Source organism: Martes martes, assembly GCF_963455335.1.
Source record: "Martes martes genome assembly, chromosome: 4".
NCBI classification, from domain to species: Eukaryota; Metazoa; Chordata; class Mammalia; order Carnivora; family Mustelidae; genus Martes; species Martes martes.
Window position 1 is genome coordinate 106,616,288 of NC_137891.1, and position 17,354 is coordinate 106,633,641.

At 37.2% G+C, this 17,354-nt stretch overlaps 1 protein-coding gene and 1 pseudogene across 3 annotated transcripts in view; both read right to left on the reverse strand.

Annotated features, from left to right (window-relative positions):
- The window catches only part of SLC30A7 (solute carrier family 30 member 7), an 84,894-nt gene that overhangs the window by 27,123 nt on the left and 40,417 nt on the right, over positions 1-17,354 (reverse strand). The gene's annotated exons all lie outside the window — the stretch shown is intronic.
- On the reverse strand, positions 9,600-10,669 carry LOC308340713 (small ribosomal subunit protein RACK1-like; annotated as a pseudogene). The gene is made up of 2 exons: positions 10,649-10,669; positions 9,600-10,396 (listed from the first exon to the last, which is right to left on the reverse strand). The product of its transcript is annotated as a small ribosomal subunit protein RACK1-like (transcript).

The window sequence follows — 17,354 nt, forward strand, 5'->3', positions numbered from 1 at the left end:
TGGGATCAATGAAGGAAAAGGGCAAAAAGCTCCACAAAATACACAGTTTTCAGAAGATGGGGCAGGAATAAATTCACATTATTTGTATTACATATGGTGACATTTGTATTGAAAAGATAATGAGACCTGGAAGAACCTCCCCACTACTTCAGTAACCCATTTGAAAGCAGCAGCTGGAGGATAGACAAAAGCAGGAGATAAAGTTCTTTAAGGAAATCTGCATTTTGCAAACAGTTTAGAAGTGAAGACACAGAATCTTGTTTAGAAAAACCAGATAAGACGGCAGGAAATATTTATCACCACTATCAAAATCAAATTAATTATCATTTACATAGGTTCAGTGATCACAAATTTCAACTCAGAACAAAAAGGACTTGAGGTCAGCAAGAAAAATGCAAGAGGACTGGAACCAAAGTGCTGTTAATCTCTAGGTTCAACAAGGTTATTAGGAATCTGGGCTAAACTGTCTGTCTGGTGAAAGTTAAAAAATGGTATACCTGTAACTGATTCAATCCGTGCGGTATTGAAACCATAACATTTCCTCACCCTACAGTAACAGAGCTTTGCCTCTAGATGTGTGTGTTCCTGTGAAGAACCTGGTATCCAGGAAGGAGGGCAGAGACAAGTGGCAATGGGCATTGTTAATATGCAGCAACTCATCTGACCTCTTAAATGATGGAAGCAGTCACCAACATACTATATTTTTTTTATTCTTTTATATTTCTTTTATTCTTTCCCTCCTTTCTCTCTGCCTCTTTTCCCTCACTTGATAATGAATGAATGAGGCAGTTAACTATGGGGGAAGAAAAAGGGGCATGTGAGAAAACTTTTAAGTGAATGGTGCCTGCTTTCCAAAAGCATTCCTTTTGGGACAGAAGGGAGGCAAGCAATTAACACACAATGCTTCCCAATTTTTTGCCAATTTGTGTTAGACTTTATATATTTTAACCCACTTAATCCATACATAACAAATTATGAGGTTAGCATTACTGTTAACCCCACTCTAAAGCTGAAAAATTGAGGCATAGAGAGGCTAAGGCACCATAGAGCTAACTGGTGAAACCAGAACTTGAACCCAGGCATTTGGGCTCCACAGCAAATGCTCTTAGCCACACTGCAGTATTTCCTCCAATGAAGTCATCAACATGGCTTTGCTAGCTCTCACAAAGCACCTCTGCCTACAGGAGAGGTCTGACTTTTAGGAAAAGCTGACCCTCAGGGTGAATAGGAAGCCTGGACCACAAAAAGAAATTTAAAAGCTCAGGAAAAGAGGAGCAGTAATAAAAATGTAAATGTTTTCCAACATCTGAGAGCTGATTGGTATTGTCAAAACTTGAACAGAAGCAAATTCCTACACCTAGTTACCATTATGGGCCCATCTTCAATGATAACTTCCAAGTCACTGTTTGTGAGAAGTAAACCAAACATGGGAAATACAAAACAAAGGCAAAAGGACCCTTATTAAATTGTTTATACAAATCAAGCTTTTAAAATACCACTCTGAGAACAGACCTTTTACTGAGTATCTCAAGGTAGATTTCTAATTGCTACATTAACACTGGATGCTAACTACATGAAAATACTTAGTTGCTGAGATACAGGGAGAGATCATGTTTTCCAAGGATTAATTAAGCAAGAGAACAGAGTAACTTAAGTGCTGGCTATAGCTAGTGGGAAGAGAGTTTGAAATTAATTACACACAACTTAACAATTAATATTAAAACTGAAGAACCAAGAGGGACTATGTTTTTTGTTTTTTGTTTTTTGTTTTTTCCTTTTGGCAGCCAAGTGAAAAGAAGTGGAAAAAAAAGGAAGTAAGAATGAATAAGTGACTCAGAGTTGAAAAAACAATATGATTTCCACCTTTAAAGATTTATGTTTACTTTTTATTGTATTTTTTAAAACGATTTTTATTTATCTGTCAGAGAGAGAGAGAGAGAGAGAGCGCGCACACAAGCAGGGCAAGCAGCAGCCAGAGGGAGAGGGAGAAGCTGGCTTCCTGCTCAGTGGGGCTCAATCCCAGGACCCTGAGATCATGACCTGAGCCAAAGGCAGCTGCTTAAACTGAGCCACCCAGCTGTCCCCACTTTTAATTGTATTTAAAAAAGTATTTTAATTCCAGTTAATTAATATACTGTGTTATAGTAGTTTCAAGTATACAATATGGTGATTCAAAAATTCCATGTATTATTCAGTGCTGGTGATAAGTGTACTCTTAATCCCCTTTACCTCTTTCACCCATCCCCCACCCTACTTTTATTTTTTTTTAAAGGCTAAAAATGTCAATGATTCTAAAGCCAAATAGTTATATTTTATATTTATATTATATTTATATTTATATTATATTTAAAAATATATATATATGTATACATATATATATGTATATATTTGAAGTCTCACTTCTAATCCCTTCCCTTTGCCAAGAGGTAAACATACTTGCTTTTGGTTCATTCTTTTAGAGCTTCTTTTGGAAATTTATAAGAAAACATGCATGTTATATATGTATCTCTTCTCCTGCTTCTATAAAAGGTAGCATGTGGTGCATTATCAAGGCGTTGCTTTTTTTTTTTCCTTTTCTTTTCTAAGTAGGCTCCATGCCTAGTGTGAAGCCCAAAGCAGGACTTGAACTCAGGACCCCAAGATCAAGACACGAGCTGAGACCAGGAGTCAGATACTCAACTGACTCAGCCACCCTGGCATCCCTCAAGTGTTTTTTAAATAATATATCTTGACAATCACATATTACCATATAGAGGTCTTCCCTATTCTTTTTTTTTATTATTATGATAAAAAACATTAAGTTTACTGTCTTGACCGTTTCTCAGTAACAGCAGTGTTATAACACTGTTGTGCAAAAGATCTCTAGAACTTTTTCGTGCTGTAACACTGGAATTCCATACCCATTAAACACTAATTTCTCCTCCTCTCTGCTCTGGCCCTTGTCAACTACCTTTCTACTTTCTGTTTCTGTAATTCTGACTACTTTATCTATTTCATCTGAATGGACATATCATATAGTACTTGTCCCTTTTGGACTGGCTCATTTTGCTTAGCAAAATGTTAAGATTCACCTATGTTTTATCATGTGACAGCACTTCCTTCCTTTTAAAGACTGCCTAATATTCCACTGTATGTATATACATTTCCGTTAATCCATGTTGATGGACATTTATCTGGGTTACTTCCACCTCTTATCTCTTGCAAATAATGCTACAATGAACACAGGTATGTGCACATCTCTTTGAGATCCTGCTCTGAGTTCTTTGAGATGTATATCCGGAAGTGGGATTGCTGGTAAATCTATTTTTTACTTTCTGAAGAACATCCATATTTTCCATAATGGTTGTACCATGCCATGCCTACCAATACTGTACAAAAGTTCCAAATGCTCCACATCCTCATGAATATGTATTACCTGTTCTTTTGATAATGGCCATCCTGATGAATGAGAATGAGTAATTTGGATTTCCCTAATGATTAGTGCTGTTTGAGCATCTCCTCTTATGCTTATTGGCCAGTTGTATATATTCTTTGGAGAAATGTCTATTCAAATCTTTTGCCTGCTTTTTCATCAGATTATTTGTTTGTTGTTACTGTTGCTTGAGTTGTACATTTTCCTTATATATTCTGCATATTAACCCCCATCAGATATATAATTCATAATTATTTGCTCCCATTCCATAGGATGCCATTTTACTCTGCTGATTATTTCTTATGAGGCACCAATAGTTTTTAAGTCTCATTTGTCCATTTTTTATTTTGTGGCCTGTCCTTTGGGTTCATAGCCAAGAAATCACTGCTAAATCCAATGTCCTGAAGCTTTCCCCCTAAGTTTTCATCTAGAAGTTTAAGAGTTTTAGATCATATATTTAGGTCTTTAATCCATTTTGAGTTTAATCCATTTTGAGTTTGCTTGTGGTTTTAAGGTAAGGGTCCAACTTTATTCTTTTGCATACAGGTATCCAGTTTTCTTAAAACCATTTGTTGAAGACAGACTGCATTTTCCCCATTGTATAGTCTTGGCACTCTTGTCAAAAATCATTTGGCTATATACATAAAGGTTTATTCCCAGGCTATTTGTTCCATTGGCCTATCTTTATGCCAGAACCACACCATCTGAATTACTGTTCCTTTGTAGTATGTTTTGAAATCAGGAAGTGTGAGGCTTCCTTCTTTCTCAAGATCGTATTGGCCATTCATCATCTTTTGAGATTCCATACAAATTTTAGGAATTTTTTTATGCAAAAAAATGTTATTGGGATTTTGATAGAGATTGCATTGGACCTGTAGATCACTTTGGGTAGTATATACATTTAAACAATATTAAGTTCTGAGATCCATAAACAAGAGAAATCTTTCCCTTTATTCTTTATACCTTCTTTGATTTCCTTTAGCAATGTTTTATAGTTTTTGGTATACAAGTCTTTCACTTCCTTGGTGAAGTTTATTACTAAGTATTTTATCATTTTTTGGTGCTGTAGTAAATGGGATTATTTTCTAAATTTATTTTAGATCAGTCATTGTTAGTATATAGAAACACAACTGCGTTTTGAGTGTAGATTTTGTATTCTGCAACTTTGTTAAATTCTTTTATTAGTCCTAACAGCTTTTTAATGGAATCTTTAGAGTTTTCTACATATAAGAACATGTCATGTGTGAACAGGAAATTTTAATTCCTTTTTCAATTTGTATGCCTTTCTTTTTCTTGTCTGATGGCTCTGGTTAGGATTTTCAGTACTATGGTTAACAGTAGTGGTGAAATTGGGCATGCCTGCTTTGTTCTTGATCTTGGAGGAAAACTTCTCAGTTTTTTCCCACTGAGTATGATGTTAACTGTGGGTTTTCATATATGGCTTTTACTACATTGAGGTAGTTTCCTTCTTAGTTTGTTAAGTGTTTTACCATTTCATTGCTGTTGAATTTTGTCACGTGATTTTTCTGAGTTGATTGAGATGATCATGTCTTTTTTCGCTCACTTTCCATTTGGCATATAACATCAATTGATTTTTGTATGTTGAACCATCCTTGCATTCCAAGTGTAAATTCCACTTGGTCATTATGCAAGATCATTTCAATGTGTTGTTGAATTCATTTTGCCTAATATTTTGTTCAGGCCTTTAATATTAGTCAATATTCATGAGGAATATTGGTCTATAGTGTTTTTTTTTCTTAAAGATTTTATTTATTTACTTGTTAGAGACAGAGAGAAAGCACAAGTAGGGGGAGCAGCAGGCAGAGAGAGAGAAGCAGGGTCCCTGCTGAGCAAGGAGCCCATTGCAGGATCCCAGGTCCCTGGGATCATGACTTGAGCCGAAGGCAGCCGCTTAACTGATTGAGCCACCCAGGTATCTTTTGGTCTATGGTTTTCTTTTCCTGTTATGTTTTTGTCTGGTTTCAGTACCTGGGTCACTCCTGCCTCACAGAATGACTGGGAGTCTTGTCTCCTCTTTAATTCTTTGGAAGAGTTTGAAAAAAGAATTGGTGTCAATTCTTCTCTAAATGCTTGGTAGAACTCACCAGTAAATTCATCTGGTTCTGTGCTTTTTTGTTGTTGTTGCTGTTGAAAAGTATTTGATTAGTGCCTTAATTCTTTAATTACTGGCTCCTCACTATAGGTTTTTTCAGAGTTTTTTGCTTCTTCATGATTCAGTCTTAGTAGGTTGGACGTTTCTAGAAATACATCTATTTCTTCTAAATTTTCCAATTGTTGGCAAATAACTGTTCACTGTAGTTCCTTATATTTTTTATTTTTGCAATATCAGTTGTAATGTCTCCTCTCTCACTGTTAACTTCAGATATTTGAGTCTTTTTTTCCTATGAGTTTGTCTAGCTAAGGATTTGTCAGTGTTGTTGATCTTCTCAAAAAAACCAAGTCTAGGTTGTGTTGTTTTCTATTATTTTTCTATTTTCTGTGTCATTTATCTCTGCTCCAATCTTTACTATTTCCTTCTTTCTGCTAACTTTCTAGTTTTTTAGTTTTCTTTTTCTAGTTCCTTAATGTATAAAGTCAGGTCGTTAATTTGAGGTTTTTTTGTTTTTTGTTTTTTTTTTTCTTCACAAAATTAAAATGAGATAAAATAAAGTCATGTGACTATCCTGAGATTTTTAAAATGCAGGTTATTTATCACTATGAACTTCCCTCTTAGTACTGCTTTCACTGTATCCTCTAAGTTTTGATATGTTGTGTTTTGTTTTCATTTGTCTCCAGATATTTTCTAAATTCCTTTGTAATTTCTTCTTTGACCCACTGGTTGTTAAAGAATATGTTATTTAAGTTCCACATAATTTTAGATTTTCATGTTTTTCTAGTTATTTCCAATTTCATTCCATTTTGATCAGAGAAAATATTTTATATAATTTAAATCTTCTAAAATTTGTTAGAACTTTCGTTGTTACCTAACATGTAGTCTATCTGGCATATTGTTCCATGTTTGCTAGAGAAGAATATGTATTCTGCTGTTATTGGATGGGGTGGTATACATATTTCTGTAAAGCCCAGTTGGTTTACAGTATTGTTCAAGACTATTCTTTTCTTATGGATCCTCTACTTGGTTGTTCTATCCGTAACTGAAAACAAGGTACAATATTCTTCTTTGTCTCTTGTGGCAGTTTTTGTCTTAAAGTCTATTTTGTTTGATATACCTATTTTGTCTGATGTAAGTATGGCCACTTCAATCTCTTTAGATTCCTGTTTATATAGAATATCTTTTCTCACCTTTTCACTTTTAGTTTGTGTATATTTGGATCTAAAGTCCATCTCTTATAGGCAGAACAAAACTGGATCATGTTCTCTTTGTTTTTGTTTTTGTTTTTTTTAATGGGGCAAAGAGCAGAGGCAGAGGGAGAGAATCTTAAACAGGCTCCACACTCAGCACAGAGCTGGATGTGGGCCTCAAACTCACAACTCTGAGATCATGACCTGAGCCTCAATCAAGAGTCAGACATTTGACCAACTGAGTCACCCAGCTACCCCATGCTATTTTTTTAATCCACTCAGCCAGCCTATGTCTTTTAATAGGTATGTTTAATCTGTTTACATTTAAAGTAATTACTGGTATGAAGGACTGCTATTCCTATTCATTGTTTTCAGTCTTATAGCTTTTTGTTCCTCTTTTCCTCTCTTGCTTTGTGTTTCATTGATTTTTCTGTAGTGACATGTTTTGATTCACTTCTCATTTCCCTTTGTGTATATTCTACAGACATTTTCTTTGTGGTTATCATGGCATGTGACAAGTTACTTTCCTCTTACTTTCAAGATTCTCACTTCATATGTGACATGTGACAGTTTAATTATGATGTGTCTCAGTGTATGCCTCTCTAGATTTATCCTAATTAAGTTTCCTGAATTTGTATGTCCATTTCTTTTCTCAAAGTTGAGAACGTTTTGGCCATTATTTCTTCAACAGTTTCTCTGCTCCTTTCTTTCTTCACTTTCTAGATTCCCATATTCGTAGGTTGTTGTTCTTGTCCATAAATCCCTTCGGCTCTCTTCACTTTTTATTTTTGGTTTATCTGCTTTAGTAATTTTTGTTAAGTCCTGTGTTCAAGTTCACTGACTATCTTCAGTCTGGTCAAATTCACTAAGTCCTACCAGTAAATTTTTCAATTTAGTACTGTTATTCTTCAGTTTCAGAATTTCTTCTTGGCTCTTCTTCCTAGTTTCTACCTCTTCGTTCATATTCTCATTTTGTTCATGCATCATATTCCTAATTTTGCTTATTTGTCTATCTATGCTTTTTTTTAGTTAATTAAGTATCCTTATGATGGTAATTTTTAATTCTTTACCTGGCAATTCAAATCTCCTTCTTTTTAGGATTCGGTTTCTAGAGATCTAAGTTACTTCTTTAAATGTATTGCAGTTGGCTGTTTCTTCACATGTCTTATTTTTTGTTTTTGGGATTTTGGCATCCGAAGAATCAACCAACTCTCAGGACTTTATGGTCTGGTTTCATACAAGGATGACTTTCTCTAGTCAGCCTGGCTAGAGATTCTGGGGGCCTCAAAAGTCTTTTCTTGGTATGTGTCCTCTATGTGCTTTTTTGCAAGTAATCTGTCCTGTTTGGAGAGGTTTCCTGGCTTCTACTCAGGAGCTTTTATGTGTCTGTAATATTACAGCAAGCTAGGCTGTAGTAAATCCAGTCCTGGGGTTCCATCTAGTGTCTGTTGGGGGTACTGCAGACTCTAATGTAGGATGTTCTCAGGGATGCCCAACCAGGCATCCTGTTTGTCAGTACTTGGATACAAGCAAGCAAGACACTATCTCTCAGGCAGTACCTTCCAAAAGTCTGTTGGTGGTATGTTCAACTCCTTTCCCTCTTTAAGGATAATGTGGGAGTTGGGGTTTTCCTCCCAAACATTCCACCCTGTGCAGGGGTGGGGGTGGGAGTAGCTCTAATGATAGAGTTATGAAGTGTCAAACATTTCCTACCAAGCCTCCACATAGTTGGCTTCCCACTAGCCTGGGATGCAGGAAACTTTGAACTAGTTTCAAATGCAAATCTATTTTGTCAGTTTGTTGTGTTAAAGTTTTGTCCTTAGTGAAGGAAAGAAAATTTAGGGCTTCCTGTTCTGCCATCTTGCTGATGTCACCTTTCTTCCCCCAACTTCTTCTTTTTAGGACTGCACAGAACTCCCTTTCTGATGGACATTTATGTTCTTTCCAATTTTTGGCTGTAACAAATAAAGCCATAAAGAACGACCTTATAGATATATTCTTTTACATTTTTGGCAGTTCACCTTCAGGATACAAATATTTCTAGAACTAGGACTCCTTAATCAAAGATAAATGCACAGTTAATTACACTAGATACTGTCAACATTCGTTCTGCAGAAATAGTATCATTCTCATTTCTGTCAGCAATGTTCTGCTTATTTTACCTAGAGCCTTGACAAAAAATTATGCAAACTTTTGGATATTTATTCACCTGATAGATGAGAGGTGGTGTCTCAATGTAATTTTAATTTGCTTCTCTTTTTTATAAGTGAGGCTGAACTACTTTTATATGTTTAAATGTAGTATTTCTTTTCCTGTAAACTAAATGAACTTTTATTTTTGTCCATTTGTTTATCAGGCTGTTAAGTCTTTTAATTTTTCTTTTTGGAGCTCTCTCTATATTAGGGAGGTTAGCCTTTCATGTTCTAAGTAGCAAATATTTATCAGTTTATTATGTCTTTTACTTCCCTTTTGTTTTTTATTTTTTAGAAAGATTTTATTTATTCATCTAAGAGACAGAGAGAGACAGTGAGAGAGAGCATGAGGGGAGGTCAGAGGGAGAAGCAGACTCACCATGGAGCAGGGAGCCCGACACAGGACTGGATCCCAGGACTCCAGGATCATGACCTGAGCCGAAGGCAGTTGCCCAACCAACTAAGCCACCAAGGCGGCCTTTGCTTGTTTTTAAAGTCAGAAAACCAAAGTTTCATTTCTAAAATTCTGCCATATATTTCTAGGCGGTGCCCATGGTCACCTGCTACCTTTGGCACCAGGTTTTCTATGTGGCTGGCAAGCAGAGGCTGACCATCAGCAGACTAGGCCAGAGAGGTATACAAGGGGGCTCTGCCTTGCAGCTGGTACCAATAACTTCCTACTTCACTTCCTACTACAAGATAATTTTCTTGCCTCCCAAGTCCCAGATCTTGATGCTGGGGCCCGTGGCAGCGCAGAGACAGTATCGGTTAGGACTGAAGCACAGGGCATTGATGATGTTCCCACCATCAAGCATATAAAGGTGCTTGCCTTCATTGAGATTCCATAGCATGGCTTGGCCATTCTTGTCTCCAGAAGCACAGAGGGACAGTCAAAGTGTTCAGATAGCTGATGTGGCCAATGTGATTAGTCTTCAGCTTGCAGTGTGGCAGTTTCCATACCTTGACCAGCTTGTCCCAGCCACAGCAGTGAGATTGCTGCTACCGGATGGAAAGCAGACACAAGACATCCACTCCGCATGGCTCTCATCTTGGACAGTATATTTGCATACAATCCATAGCTTGATGGTTTTATCTCAGGAGCTACTGACAACTTGTTGGTTGTTGAAGGCCATACTCAGCACATCCTTGGTGTGGCCTACAAATCTGTGTGTGGTGGTACCGTGGTACCTCTTGTGAGATCCCTGAGATGAAGGAGTCCATCCCAGGAGTCTGAGAGGGCAAACTGGCCACCTGAGGAAATGACCACATCACTAACAAAGTGGGAATGACCCTAAAGGGCATGCTGCGGGATGCCATCATCAGTCTTATCCCTGGTCAGCTTCCACATGATCATGGTCTTATCTCAAGAGATGGAGAGTATCATGACCAGGAACTGGGGAGTGGTGGTGATCTGGGTCACCCAGCTGTTGTGGCCCTTGAGGATGCCACCAAGTATCATCTGCTCAGTTATGGTGGCAGCAAAGTGCAACTATCGCCATGGTGACAAGAATGGAGTTCGATAATATTTACTGTAGGAGTGCTTTACTTGTTAATTTTGTTGTACCTATGGAAGTATTTAAATTCTTTAAAAAAAAAAAAAAGAATGGAGTTGGATAGCTCAGAGAGACTAGCACCACAGTTGTGGCTCTGCTGAGGAAAAGAGCTCGACTTCCCTTTCGATGCTTTCTTTTCTATGCCAAAGTTTTTTCATGTAACTTAATTCACCAATCTTTTTTCTTACTGATTCTAGGTTTTGAGCCATAGTTATTCCCCTAATACTCTCTTACTATAAAATAATTCAGACATGCTTTCTCCTAGTATTAGCATGGTCTAATGTTTTACTTTCTCATCAGTTTGGAACTCGTCCAAGTATACATAGTATTAACTACAGTTCCAAATTTATCTTTCTCCAAATAGCTGTCCAGTTATTAGAAAGCCCATCTTTTCCCCACTGAGTTGAAATGCCACCTTTATCCTTACTAAGTTTGTATTTGCACATAAATCTATTTCTGGGGGCGTCTGGGTGGCTCAGTCAGTTAAGTGTCTGCCTTCACAGTGTCCTGTGATCAAGCCCCGAGCTGGGCTCCGTGCTCAGCAGGGAGCCTGCTTCTCCCTCTCCTGCTCCCCCTGCTTGTGCTCTCTGTCAAATAAATAAATAAAATCTTTAAAAAAAAATTTATTTCTGGACTTTCTGATCTGCTCTGATAGATTTGCTTCTTCAGGCACCTCCCTATTTTACGTTTTATATTTTATTTTCCACGTTTTTTTTGAGCATTCCCTCCTGCTTGTTTGTTTTTCCTTATAAGCTTTAAAATCAACTTTTACTACCACCCTCCAGGAAAAAAAAAAAACCTGTTGGTATTTTTTTTTAATTTTTTTTTAAAATTTATTTATTTGTTAGAGAGAGAGAGCGAGCGAGCACAGGCAGAGTGGTAGGCAGAGGCAGAGGGAGAAGCAGGTTCCCTGCCGAGCAAGGAGCCTGATGTGGGACTCGATCCCAGGACGCTGGGATCATGACCTGAGCTGAAGGCAGCTGCTTAACCAACTGAGCCACCCAGGCGTCCCAACCTGTTGGTATTTTTATTAGAATAGTTTTAAGTTTATAAATAAATTTAAGAGTTAACATATTTATGATATTGATTCTTCAAAAACAAAAAAGGCTCTGTTCAAGTCCATTTGTATTTTTTTAGAAGTATTTAAAAACTGTTCCTCACACAAGTTTTGCACATTTAATCTATAGACTGGATTCTGCTTACATATAAAGGGTATTAATTTTGTACATCAATTTTATATCTTTAACTGTACTAAATTATGCTTGTCAATTTTTCCATTACTTTCATGAGTTTTACAGAAATAAAATGATAGATTTTACATAAAATAATCTCTTCTTTCAAATTTTTTAAGTCTCAAACACTCTCTTGTCTAAAGTAGTCTCAAACACTCTCTTGTCCAATAGGCTAATGATCACTAATACATTACCATATTTGCTCTGCTTTTTCCAATATATATATATTTTTTAAGATTTTATTTATTTGAGAGAGAGAGAGCATGCAAGCAAACCAGGGAGGAGGAGTGTGGGGGAGGGCAGAGGGAGAGGGAGAAGCAGACTTTATACTGAGCAGGGAGCCTGACGCAGGATCATGAAGTAGAGCTGAAGTAGATGCTTAACATACTGAGCCAACCAGGTTGCACTCTTTCCAATATTTCTAAGACTGTCCACCACCCTCTTAACTAGGATTCATGCTCTGAACTACCAAACACACAAAATAATTTGAGTGACTATTTCCAAATTTCCCCAAGGATAGTAACATAACCAGTACTTTTCTAGATGCATAGGTTAATACTTATAAACAAATGAATTCCTTAGGGATTCTCTCCCAGAATGCTGGCTGAGAAAGGCTGTTAGACTAATTAGTGTTTATAAATGCTCTCACTATGATGGTTTTATGTATGATTTAAAAATAGTTATTATACAATGATGTTCCCATTTATTCAGTTTTATAATTTAGACACATATACAAATAAGTAAAAAAATTAAGAAACTGCTTACCTTACAAGTATAGTTCATAAATTATAACCACTGGAAGGATGAGGCACAAAGGAAATTATTAGGCAAAACCACTTTTGAAAAAAAAGCCATAATTTCTTATGTATATGACTATTTGAAGATATGGCAGCTTCTTACGTGTTTTAAAAAATGCTACTTTTTAGTTAATAATTATCTATTTATCTATTAAGTTAATAATTATCTATTATCGGGGCACCTGGGTGGCTCAGTTGTTAAGTGTCTGCTTTCGGCTCAGGTCTGATCCCAGGGTCCTGGGATTGAGCCCTACATCGGGCTCCCTGCCCAGCAGGGAGCCTGCTTCTCCCTTCACACTCCCCTTGCTTGTGTTCCCTCTCTCTCTGTCTCTCTCTGTCAAATAAATAAGTAACAATCTTTTAAAAATAATAATAGTGATTATCTATTATCACAAATAATTATCTATTTAACTACAGAATCAACAAGATTTATCAAAATCAGTATCTGGTCCAAATTCTGTATTCATTAACAATGATCATCATCCAGGACTTAGAATTTCAAGTATATAATTTTGTTTTCATTAGTGTATATTCTTTCTATTTCATATCTCTATTTATGATGATAACTGTCATTTCTGAAGTCTGTACTTCAGTTTGCCTCTGCAAGTTGGGCTATTTTTATTCTTCAAAATGATGAGAACTAAATTACTTGAAAAACTTTTACACCTAACAAAAGACAATTTCTTTTGTTCAAAAGTTTTTCTTTGTATTTACAAATGATTATGGTAAAAATAATCCATAAAATTAACCAATTAAAAACAAACCAGTTTCCACAAGTGGGAACTGGTGAGTTGTAGAAAACCAATTAAGAAAAAAAATTGCAGCACAGCTTCAAAGATACCACACCAGAAACAAAGCTCATTTCTGCATCCTGTTTATGTATTTTTTTCCCATCATACATACGTACCTCTTTTATTTAAGTGAATCAAAAATCAAGCTATAGATCTATGTAAAAGGCATCACTTTTAAATAAATCACAGTGTGATTCAAAGCTACAACTAATTGTTCAGATTTCTGCATGCTAAGTTATGAATGTACTTGCCATTCCAACTCAACTACTTAAGGGAAAAGGAGCAAAATGACTCTGAAATCTCTTAAAAGAAATGTATTTTCAGAAGACAAAAAACGACACTCACTGATGAACTGGATCGCTGCTTTTCACTGAGAAACAAAATGCATCACAAGCACAATTCAGTTTTACTGAGCAATTTAAAGCATCCTTTGCCTTTGTTAGAAAATGTTGAGAGAAAAACTTTCTCTAAGAAATCACTTTCACTGTGAAAGTGAAAATGGAACACTGGGCAGCCTACAAGAAGAAACGCATATTTTCATAGCATGCTCTCAATCGAGAAACATTTAGGTCCAGAAAACATATAGAGCCCTATTATTTATTTTGCTCTTGGTGAACTGCAAATACATATATAAAAATTAAGGGTAAGGAAAATTACTTCTTTATACTCATTTTGTTGAGTTGCTAAGAGTTTTCATGTATTTCCTAAAATCAGTTTTGGCTAACTAGGCAAACTATTACTTAATTTGAAAAACATCTCAGAGTGATCTGCTTACAAGTATTTCATTATCATATGAATATTCAAGCAAATTAAGTTTGCTCCCTTAACATAAAAATAGACAACTGGAATGTCTTTATTTTTGTACTCTAGAGCTATTACTTTTTAAATTACCCTCTATTTTTAAAAATATGTTTTTGAGGTAAAGTCAGAAATGTTAATTTGGCTTAGAGACGTTAGGAAAGAAGCACAATTTTAGAAATGCATCACCCCACCCAAAATAAATGTAAAATAAAATACAATAGCACCCCCCAGAGAGACCCAAATAATGTATGTATGTATACATATGCACTCTGATATTTTCCTGATACATATATACTTCAGATATAGACTCTTATTTAATAATGAATCATTCTATGTGTTGCCCTGTACCTCGTTTTACTTATTATCATTGAATGAAAGACTTGCTACCTAATAAGTCATTATGAAACTCTACTGACTTTTTCTTAACAATGTAATTTTAAATACATACTATAATCAGAAATACTCTTTTAAAAAAGGGGTTCAGAATAAAAGAAAAAAGCCAAAATAAAACCCACAAAAACGTTAACATGGTCCTTTTGGCTGGTGGAAGTTTGAGAAATTTTTTTCCTTATCCTCTTCTATACCAAGTTTCTCTGTCAATAAACTTATTTCCATAATCAAAAAAAACAAAACAAAACAAAACAAAACGTGTAATTTTCATTAAATCCCCAGCCTCTTCTCTCAATAGCAGGAGCAAAAAACAAAAAACAAAAACAAAAAAACAACCCTGGCTATTGCCTGAGGACACTGTTGTCCCTACAGCACTGTTTTTTCTCCCACACGCCAGTACTGCTGGGGTTAGTGACGAGGTAAACGTTCTCACTACTATTTCCAGATCTCTCCTCCACCTACTTACCCCCCCCAAAAAACAGTTCCTTTAAGGCCCAGGCCATCAGATTATTCCACCCTCTACCCATCTTGACTCCCAGTGCTAAGATTCTGGATAGCTCCCCTCCGTCACTAAAGAGTGTAGCCATGGGCTTATTCTCTTTCCCCCTCTACCTTTCTCTTGACTCTTAGTTTGTCTGTTTTTTTTTTTTGTTTTGTTTTTTTTTTTTTACAGACAGAGATGACAAGCAGAGAGAGAGGGAGAAGCAGGACCCCCGCTGAGCAGAGAGCCAGATGCGGGGCTCGATCCCAGAACCCTGGGATCACGACCGGAGCCGAAGGCAGAGGCTTTAACCCACTGAGCCACCCAGGCATCCCTTGACTCTTAGTTTAAATACCCATGTGGGCAGCCCATCCAGCACAGTGGCCTTGATCTGATGAGATTATCCTGGACCCACCCCTACAGCCACACCAGAGACCTGCAGATGCCAAGTTCAAGCCTCTTACAACCTGAACCTCCCCTACTCAACCGCGCTCACCCTCCTGCCAGAGTTCTGACCTGCTAACCCTCTCTCTTGCTTTTCTCCTCTTTTTCAGCATCTATTACCACCTTTAAATCTTTATTTCCCACCGTTATAATCCCTGCTATGCTCCGTTCTCACTCTGTCAGCACTCCTCTGACAACCCCAAATGGACTGAATCTAATCCATACTTTTCATCAAGTAGCTGAGAGACTAGAGAAAAACATACAACAGTGCTGGTGTTTTTCACTTTAAATTCGTGACCACAGACCTCAGAGTGGGCCCTCAGCACTGGCAGGCAATCCTGCTGCTCCCCTTTACAGCAAAAGTCCTGAAAGAGGAGTTGACTACAGTTGCTAACCCCATTTCGCTCCTTCCCATTCTCTCCTGAAGCTCCTCTGAAGAGGCTTTCCTTCTCATTACCCTTCCAAGTGTCTTGGCTAAGTTACCAATTATCCGTCATAGCAGCATTGAACAGAGTGGATCACTCCTTCCGTTTGAAACACTTTCTTCACACGGCTCCTAAGACAATGTGCGTTTGTGACTCTCCTCCCATCTCACTGGCCACTCTCCTTAGCTCGAGCTGCTGCCTGTGCCCTGCCTTTCAGGGTTCAGTCCTCAGACCTCTTCTCCTCTCTACCAGCTCTCACTCTCTGGGAAAACTCATCCAATCTCATGGCTTTAAGTACCATACACAAGCAGATGACACCAGAGTTTTTCTTCCACCCCAACCTTCTCCCTGAACTCTAGACGCTCTACACTCTGTCCTGTATATTGCACTTCAGCTGTACTGTCCTTCTCACTGCACCTTACACAGGTCAGGCAGCTTCCCACCTGAGTATGTTTACCTGAAGTTCCCTCTCCCAGGAATAATCTTTCTTTGAACAGTCGCCTGCCTTTCTCCTTCACTATTAAGGGCTCTGTCACCTTATGCAGAGTACTTTCCAAGCCCTTCTAAAATAACACCCCCTTACCCTGCTTCATAGCATTCACCACCCTAAGACATTACGTTATCTATCTGTATGTTCATCTGTTTTACTCACTGTAATCCCTATTAGAATATAAGCTCTGTAGGGGTTGGGTATTTGCCTGTGTTATTTACTGTCTAGCACAGAGTATGCACTAAAACATTTATTGAATTATTTTTTTAAAAGATTTTACTTATTTATTTATTTGACACACACACAGAGAGAGCACAAGCAGGCAGAGCAGCAGGCAGAGGGAGAGGCAGAAGGAGAAGCAGGCTCCCCACTGAGCAGACAGCCCACGTGGGGCTTGAACCCAGGACCCTGGGATCATGACCTAAGCCAAAGACAGATGCTTAACTGACTGAGCCACCCAGGTGCCCCATGATTTTTAAGAGATGTTAAAGTTTCCTGGTTTATCTCCAAGAGGTGAGATTATGAGAACACTTCAATAGATAAGTTATACATTTCATTAATGTTTGAGTTTTTTTTTATAATTAAACGTATTACTTTTGTCATCAGAACAATGGAAAAGAACACATAAAAATATCAAAGTTTAACAGTAATGAGAAAGAATCAAATTATATATATTTGAGACTATATATTTATGTAAACTAGTGAGAAAATGTTTTACAAATAGACTCGAAAGACTTACATAAGGATGATACACAGATTTTATCTTGAAAGCTAACTGTAGTTGACTGATTGTGGCTGCATGAAACACTATACTGAAAGGAATCCTGAAGCTAAATTGGGTTCTCCAGAATAGAAGGATGCTTTTCAGGAAAATGGAAGGGGTGTGAATTGTGATTTATGCCAAATAAATGCCACTCAATGACTTTCTATCTGTATGTGTACCATTTCCAATCCTTTGTATTCAGCGGAGTTCTCCCAAGAATTCCACATTTGTACATCCCTGCCTACGAGAGATCTCTAGACAAACATCTAATGAGAGACCT